Raw genomic sequence first — 7,500 nt, 5'->3', positions numbered from 1 at the left:
TACACTCCATCAAACCTACGCCCAGATAAGACGCGTGATATATGGCGTAATTGAAGGCAGCGGCTGGGTAAAGTAGCAGCGCAACGCTTTCGGGAGAGTGAGAGAGAGAGAGGGAGAGAGGGAGAGACAGACAGAGAGGGAGAGAGAGAGAGAGAGAGAGAGGGCCGGGTGATTAGCCCACAGGATTTATTGTTATTGCCCGTCTTATTAAAAAATACTGAGACTGTCTGCCACGCAGCCATATAGGAGCCCCTACACCTTGGGATGGATGGGCGTGCGTCAGCCGCTCCCTTCCTATATGGATTGGAAGAAAGGGAGGGGTGCACTGGGTGCTGGTTGGTGCTGGTGGTGGGGTGTAGGGTGGGGTAAAGGGTGGGGTGGGGGGCCTTTGCAGTCGGCTCGCGTCGCGAGGGAAAACTGCTGCAGATGGACGTGTAGGAACCCGCGGAGGGGAACTCTGCACGAAGAGCTGTTGTCACAAAACAGACGTCTATAATTCACGGCCGGGAGGATGTTTCATTGCGGCTCTTTGCCTCTTTCTACCCATTTCTCCACACATACACCCCCCCCCCTCTTTTTATTTTGGAGGGAGGGTGAAATTTTAGAACATGTATAGGCCGTTTTTTTCTTTGTTCCTTTTACTCAACGTGGAGCAACACCGCGGCAACATCAAAGGCCATTCAGAGAGAGAGAGAGAGAGAGAGAGAGAGAGAGAGAGAGAGAGAGAGAGAGACAGACACAGGGTGGGAGAGAGCGAGGTAAGAGAGGGAACATGTGTCTGAATTGGGGGAGGGGGGGTATCCCTGTGGAGCAGTGTGTGTAAAGAAGAGAGATGGCTTGATAACATTATGGCTGTTGTGCAAGCCAAGGCTCTCTCTCTCTCTCTCTCTCTCTCTCTCCCTCTCTCACATGTCAAAGCTATCGGGAGCCATCGACAGGAACAGAGAGCTCAGGTCAACTCCAGAGCACCACTGTGCCAAGGCCATTCGCTCCCAATGGCCAATAAGACCTTGTAATAAGACCTTGTCAATGCCCCTTCTGTTAAACGACACACACACACACACACACACACACACACACACACACACACACACACACACACACACACACACACACACACACACACACACACACACACACACACACACACACACACACACACACACACACAGGGGAGTTCTAATCTAGCAGGTGATCCAGAGCACACAGGGGGATTTCTACTCTGGCCCCCGGTTCCATCCGATGACCCTGATTTACAGCGCTAAATGCCGTTCGTTGTGGCCTAATCCATTTTAATGGTTCCTGACTTGTGGCACATGAGGAGATGATTTCAATTAGCTGCTCGGCTCAGCATGTTATTTGTTTCATAACTACACTGGTATATTCTTTAAAAAAAAACTCCAGGTCTTGGGGAACCAATTACTGCCGGAGCAGAGAGAGGGAGATAATCAATGTTAATTTCAGGGGGGCTCCTGAACCCCCATTACCCCATTTTTTTTACCAGTTGAACCCCAGCATCCAGATTCTGGGGGTAATTACAAGTTGATGTGTTGCGACCCGTTGTGAGCTTGTAGATCGGCTATTTTTGGGGAGATTTCAACTCGGGTCCAACTGACTAAGTCTAGAGGGCTTAAGTGGTTAAATAAAAAAAGAGTTGAATTTTTCCTCTAAAGTGGACTTACCTTTAATGTGTTGGAACAACAGCAGAAGAAATGGAACCGTTTATCATCTGCCGGTGCGTCATAAATACCATTCTAAATACATGTGTTTTTTGGCTAACATGCTTATAGACAGACAGGTGGTGAGAGAGAGTGCTTTTTGTTCTAAACTTCTCAACTTGTGAGCCGGGGCCCACTGGTGGGCCACGAGGGTATTGCAAGTGGGCCCCCAAATAATTGGCAAATACGATTAAAATGATAATATAACATTAACATAAAAAAGTAGCTTTTCTTTTAAACTATGTTTTCATTGTAACACCAATAAATAAGAACATGAAGTATACTACGTTACTCCCATTGATCCAAGCTGGAGCACAATCGATTGATTGATCATTAAAATAAATAAAATAAACTTCCATGATTTTTCAAGTGGGCCCTGATCCAGAAAAGGTTGAGAACCAACTCTTCTAAACGTTAAATGGTAGCTCAAATGGTAGGCCATGTACAGACATGGTCGCTCAACTCATGGGTTGAAATTCAGCTTCCTGTACACCCTGATGCAGCGCTTCACACAACGGCTTACAACACCAACAGACAATACACACGCACACTCAGGGGGGCTATACCAACATATTGATGCAAAACACATGCATCATTGATGCAAGCTTGTTCACGCACGCACACACGCACGCACACCTAGAGAGTGAAAGAAAGCTGCTCCAACCGAAACTGTAAAAGCAACAACAACCACAAAACACTAAACAATATGCGGGGGGAAAGGAAAAGTGTGTCCAGAAAGCATGTGTGAGCCACTACACACACCCACACAGAGTAACCAATGCGAAGGCAAACCACACACACACACGTCCACACAGAGCCAACCGTGCATGGGCCCCCCAGACAATAGCCTTCTGACTGCTATAAATACCAAAGGAGCATGGCAGCTGGTGTGTCTGTCTGTGCGTTTAATTATCATAGCACCTACAGTATTTGAGGATTGAGGGCCTGCAGCCAGAGAGAGAGAGAGAGAGAGGAAATAGCCAAAACACTCCCTGTGGGCTCGCACAAATGGGAGTCACGTTTTATTCTGTGACATTTTGTTGATTCGCCGGAATTTGGTTTTGATTTAATGTGTTTGCTCCACAGAGATGCTGTCAAGACTTTTATGTGTCTCCCCCCCCCCCCGGCTCGTCTTTAAGCATCTAGCTGTCTAAGTATAAACTACTTTGAACAGCACTCTCTGCTTTTACAAATAAACGGCATTGTTGTTTTTGTTTTTTTCCATGTTATTTTTCTCCCAATTTAGACGTTATGCCAATTCCCAACTTCCCGTGTATTCCAGTCCCACGTCACTGTTACTCCTACAGGTAGTACTAGGGAGGGCAGACTGTTACTCCTACAGGTAGAACTAGGGAGAGCAGACTGTTACTGCTACAGGTAGTACTAGGGAGAGCAGACTGTTACTGCTACAGGTAGTACTAGGGAGAGCAGACTGTTATTCCTACAGGTACTACTAGGGAGAGCAGACTGTTACTCCTACAGGTACTACTAGGGAGAGCAGAAATAAGCACGTGTCTCCTCTGATAGGCTTGATGCCAAGGGTGCTTCCTTTCACCTGACCTGAGGAGTTTCACCAAGAGGACACCATTTTTTAAATATATTTCCTCCTAGTTCCATATCCAACTGAACAGGTACCCTGACCAATATTAGCATCAGTATCAGAAGACAATACATTCCCTAATACAGTATGCTCATTAAATAGTTTGAGTTCCCTGTTATGAATATCATATGGATTGAAAACGCACTGTAATAAAAAAAACATGTTTACAATAGAAGAGCTTTTTGCTTTTGTGCCTTTCCCCATACCTTTCTTAAATAATTCCTGTTTTGTTGAGGTTATTAGGTTATTACATTACATTAGAGTGTGTGTGTGTGTGTGTGTGTGTGTGTGTGTGTGTGTGTGTGTGTGTGTGTGTGTGTGTGTGTGTGTGTGTGTGTAGACATTTCCAACCATGATACATAGAGTGTGATACATTCCTCTCGGGTGCAGTGTGTGTGTGTGTGTGTGTGTGTGTGTGTGTGTGTGTGTGTGTGTGTGTGTGTGTGTGTGTGTGTGTGTGTGTGTGTGTGTGTGTGTGTGTGTGTGTGTGTGTGTGTGTGTGTGTGTGTGTGTGCCTGTGCGTGTGTGCGTGTGTGCGGTTTTACTAGTCACAAGGTGATGCAGTCAGTTTGATGCATTAGCTTTGGTGTGTACTACATAAAACCTAGTGGGTGCATGTTTACTGTAGTATGTGTACTGTATATCCATTCATTAGGAGAGTAGAATGTGGTGTACACACTGTCTGTGTGTACTGTACGTCGTGTACATTGTCCAGTGTGTGTGTGTGTGTGTGTGTGTGTGTGTGTGTGTGTGTGTGTGTGTGTGTGTGTGTGTGTGTGTGTGTGTGTGTGTGTGTGTGTGTGTGTGTGTGTGTGTGTGTGTGTGTGTGTGTGTGTGTGTGTACCTGTGGTGGTCTCCAGCAGGACCCTGTGTGCTGCTGCTCAGACTGATTGAGTGGTGTGCTGGCTAGCCAACTGGGCTTCCGGCTGGCTGGCTGCCCACATTGATCGCATGGACAAATCCTGTGTTCTGGCACACAGACAGAGAGAGAGAGAGAGAGAGGGAATAAGGATAGAGAGACCGAGAGAGAGAGAGAGAAGAGGGGAGGGAGGTGGTAAGAGAGAGAGGGGGAGAGAGAGAGAGAGGGACGGAGTGGAAAGGGAGGGAGTGAAAGGTAAGGCAGCAGAAAGGATGGGCAGATGAGCAAAAGAGAGCGAGAGAGAGAGAGAGAGAGAGAGAGTGAAAAAATAAATGGAAGCAGAGTGAAATGTAAGACAGAAGGGAGGTTGCCAAAGACAGATGAGAAACAGAGAGGGTGGAGAGAGAAAGAGAGAGTGAGCGAGAGAGAGAGGGAGAGAGAGGGGAGGGGAGGAAATGGGAACATTAGCTTAAATGAAAGTTTATTAGCTGTATCAGTCAGTCAGTCAGTCGGTAGGATTGCATATGTGTGTGTGTGTGCGTGTGTAGCGGGGGCGGATGGATCGCCTCAGGCCTTCCATTCCACCCCCCAACACACACACACACACACACACACACACACACACACACACACACCCTCCTCCCTATGATCAGGGCTTTGTTAGTGGGTGATCAGAGGGTGGTGCGTATATTTGTGTGCGTGTGTGTGTGTGTGTGTGTGTGGGGGGGGGGCAAGGGGGGGGTCAGGCATGATGGGAAAACATTAGCTTGTTGGCTGGCTGTCCGCCCTGTACGCCCAGCCAGTAATTGGCTCTGGTAATGGTCACGTCCAGACAAATGGCGTGAGGCCCCAACCGCGCCACGACCACGAGCAAACCCACCAGCTCCCTCCTTCCCATGACGCTACACCTCCAGAAAAAGTATTATTTATGTACAGCGTGTGTGTGTGTGTGTGTGTGTGTGTGTGTGTGTGTGTGTGTGTGTGTGTGTGTGTGTGTGTGTGTGTGTGTATGTGTGTGTGTGTGATTTACTATGTCGCGGCGCGTACATTTTTCACACCCTAGCAGTGGATGTATTTTGCGTACGCCGGCCCCCTCCCAGTGATTCATAGTTTTGCTTACGTCCTACATGGGGAGACCTGCGCGCTGATATGGAGGACAGGAAGAAGAGGAAAAAAAGAGACAAGAAATAAGAGAGAAAAGAGAGAGAGGAAAAAAACAGAGAAAAAGATGGCGGCGTTATAGCCGCTGTTCACCTCGAGGGACAAACCCGCAACTGCCTGTGTCCTCCAAACAAGTGACAGATATGGGATGAGGGGGCAGGTGGGGTGGGGAGTGGGGGGGGGGATGTTGTTGCGGGAGGAGGAGTGGGGAAAATGGAGCGAGAGAGAGAGAGAGAGAGAGAGAGAGAGAGAGGATAAGTTCCATTTTTCATTCCTCCCTGCCTCCCTCCACACTGCATCCCTTCGCCTTCTGTCTGACTGCAAGCTGAGCAGCTAATGTCCATTGTGTCTGGATGGGCTCTGTGTGTGTGTGTGTGTGTGTGTGTGTGTGTGTGTGTGTGTGTGTGTGTGTGTGTGTGTGTGTGTGTGTGTGTGTGTGTGTGTGTGTGTGTGTGTGTGTGTGTGTGTGTGTGTGTGCGTGTGCGTGTATGAAACAAAAGTAGTATATGCTCTTGCGTCTGCATTAGGAGTGAGCATGAAACATATACAGTATATCATCCTGAGCTAGCTTTGCATATCTGTCACCATGCACGCAAGCATGGATATGATAGTTTGAGAGCGTGTGTGTGTGCGTGTGCGTGTGCGTGTGTGTGTGTGTGTGTGTGTGTGTGTGCGTGTCTCATGGCAGCCCCTCAGCCATCCAGCTATCATCTCCCGCCAGACAGGCCCCACCAAGCCGGCCCAGCTGGATAATGAGATCCATTATGATTTACTTGCCAAGAGGACAGTCAGACAGAACAAAGACATGCATACACACAGTAGTCAGGGAGTGAGTATGTATGTATGTATGTATGTATGTATGTATGTATGTATGTATGTATGTATGTATGTATGTACTGTACAGTTCGTACACATGTATGTGTATGTATGTATGTATGCATGCGTGTGTAGGCTCCCCTCTCCCTGCATATGTGCTGATGTGAGGTTCAACTGTTTCATATTTCAGCTTTCTCCACCACCCCCACCCTGTGTGTGTGTGCGTGTGCGTGTGTGTGTGTGTGTGTGTGTGTGTGTGTGTGTGTGTGTGTGTGTGTGTGTGTTGGCTGGGCTAGCTGCCTGTAGGGCATCCTGCTGTGGGTCTTCTTTTGGTTTGGAACTGGAGTACATGGACCCTCTCTTTCACTGTCTGTTTCTGCCTCCTCTCAGTCTCTCTCCTCATGTCAAATAGTAAATGCACTGAAAGATTTACAGTGGCCTGCATACCACAAACACACACAAACACGCTCTCTGAGTCTCTCCGTCTCTCTCTCTCTCGCTCTTTCTCTCTGGGCCGTGCAGAAAGCTCAGGTAATGATTATGTGCTGCATCACAAATGGAGAGACAACACCACTCTTTTTCCAAACGATATGTAGTAGTGCACCACACTCAAGTCTCTCTCTCTCTCTCTCTCTCTCTCTCTCTCTTCTCTCTCTCTCTCTCTCTCTCTCTCTCTGAGAAGGGATTTGTTGGTGGAGAATAAGGGCAGCTGTCAAACATGTTGTAGAAAACGAGAAGGCTATTGCTTCATTTCACCTTTGACAAGGTGGCTGACTATGTGTGAGTGTGCGCGTGCGTGTGCATGTGCGTGTGTGTGCGTGAGGGGGGCTCCACCCTTCTGTTGACTACCGCAGAGGTTTGAAAATCCCGATAGCGTTCGTGGCCCATCCACGTTTATTTTAATGACCAATCAATCGAATTTGTTCCGACTTGGAACTAATGCAGTATACTTTTCAAGGTTTTAAAGAAAAAAATACCATGACATTTAAAAAAAATATATATATATTTTTTGTGTTATGGGTTAGGCTTAGGGTTATATTATCAACAAAATCTTAGTGTTTTGCCAATTATTTGGGGGCCCACTTGCAATATCCCGACGGCCCACCATTGGGCCCCGGCCCACATGTTGAGAACCACTGGACTACCTCACTGGTGGGTCACTCAGCCTAACGGCGATGATGAGGCATGCAGCCCTGGCTAGTTTGCACCATTAGGCAACACACAACAACACTGAAATTAATGAATCTTTCAAGACAGATTCTGACAGCAGCAGAATCCGTCAGCATGAAGTAAATACAAAAGCACCCAGAAGGAAGTGGACTAAGAAAGGGGAGGAGTAAAACTGA

At 47.5% G+C, this 7,500-nt stretch overlaps 1 protein-coding gene across 3 annotated transcripts in view; it reads right to left on the bottom strand.

Moving 5' to 3' along the window:
• raraa (retinoic acid receptor, alpha a) overlaps positions 1-7,500 on the bottom strand; it is a 206,287-nt gene that overhangs the window by 143,950 nt on the left and 54,837 nt on the right. For all 3 annotated transcript variants that reach the window (XM_084078015.1, XM_084078016.1, XM_084078019.1), the window contains exon 2: positions 4,163-4,287. The gene's annotated coding sequence lies outside the window, so the exon portion shown is untranslated. The remainder of the gene's footprint in view (positions 1-4,162; positions 4,288-7,500) is intronic.

This window comes from Gymnoscopelus microlampas (assembly GCF_963454915.1).
Source record: "Gymnoscopelus microlampas genome assembly, chromosome: 14".
NCBI lineage: Eukaryota > Metazoa > Chordata > Actinopteri > Myctophiformes > Myctophidae > Gymnoscopelus > Gymnoscopelus microlampas.
This window is presented reverse-complemented; position numbering and strand designations above follow the sequence as displayed.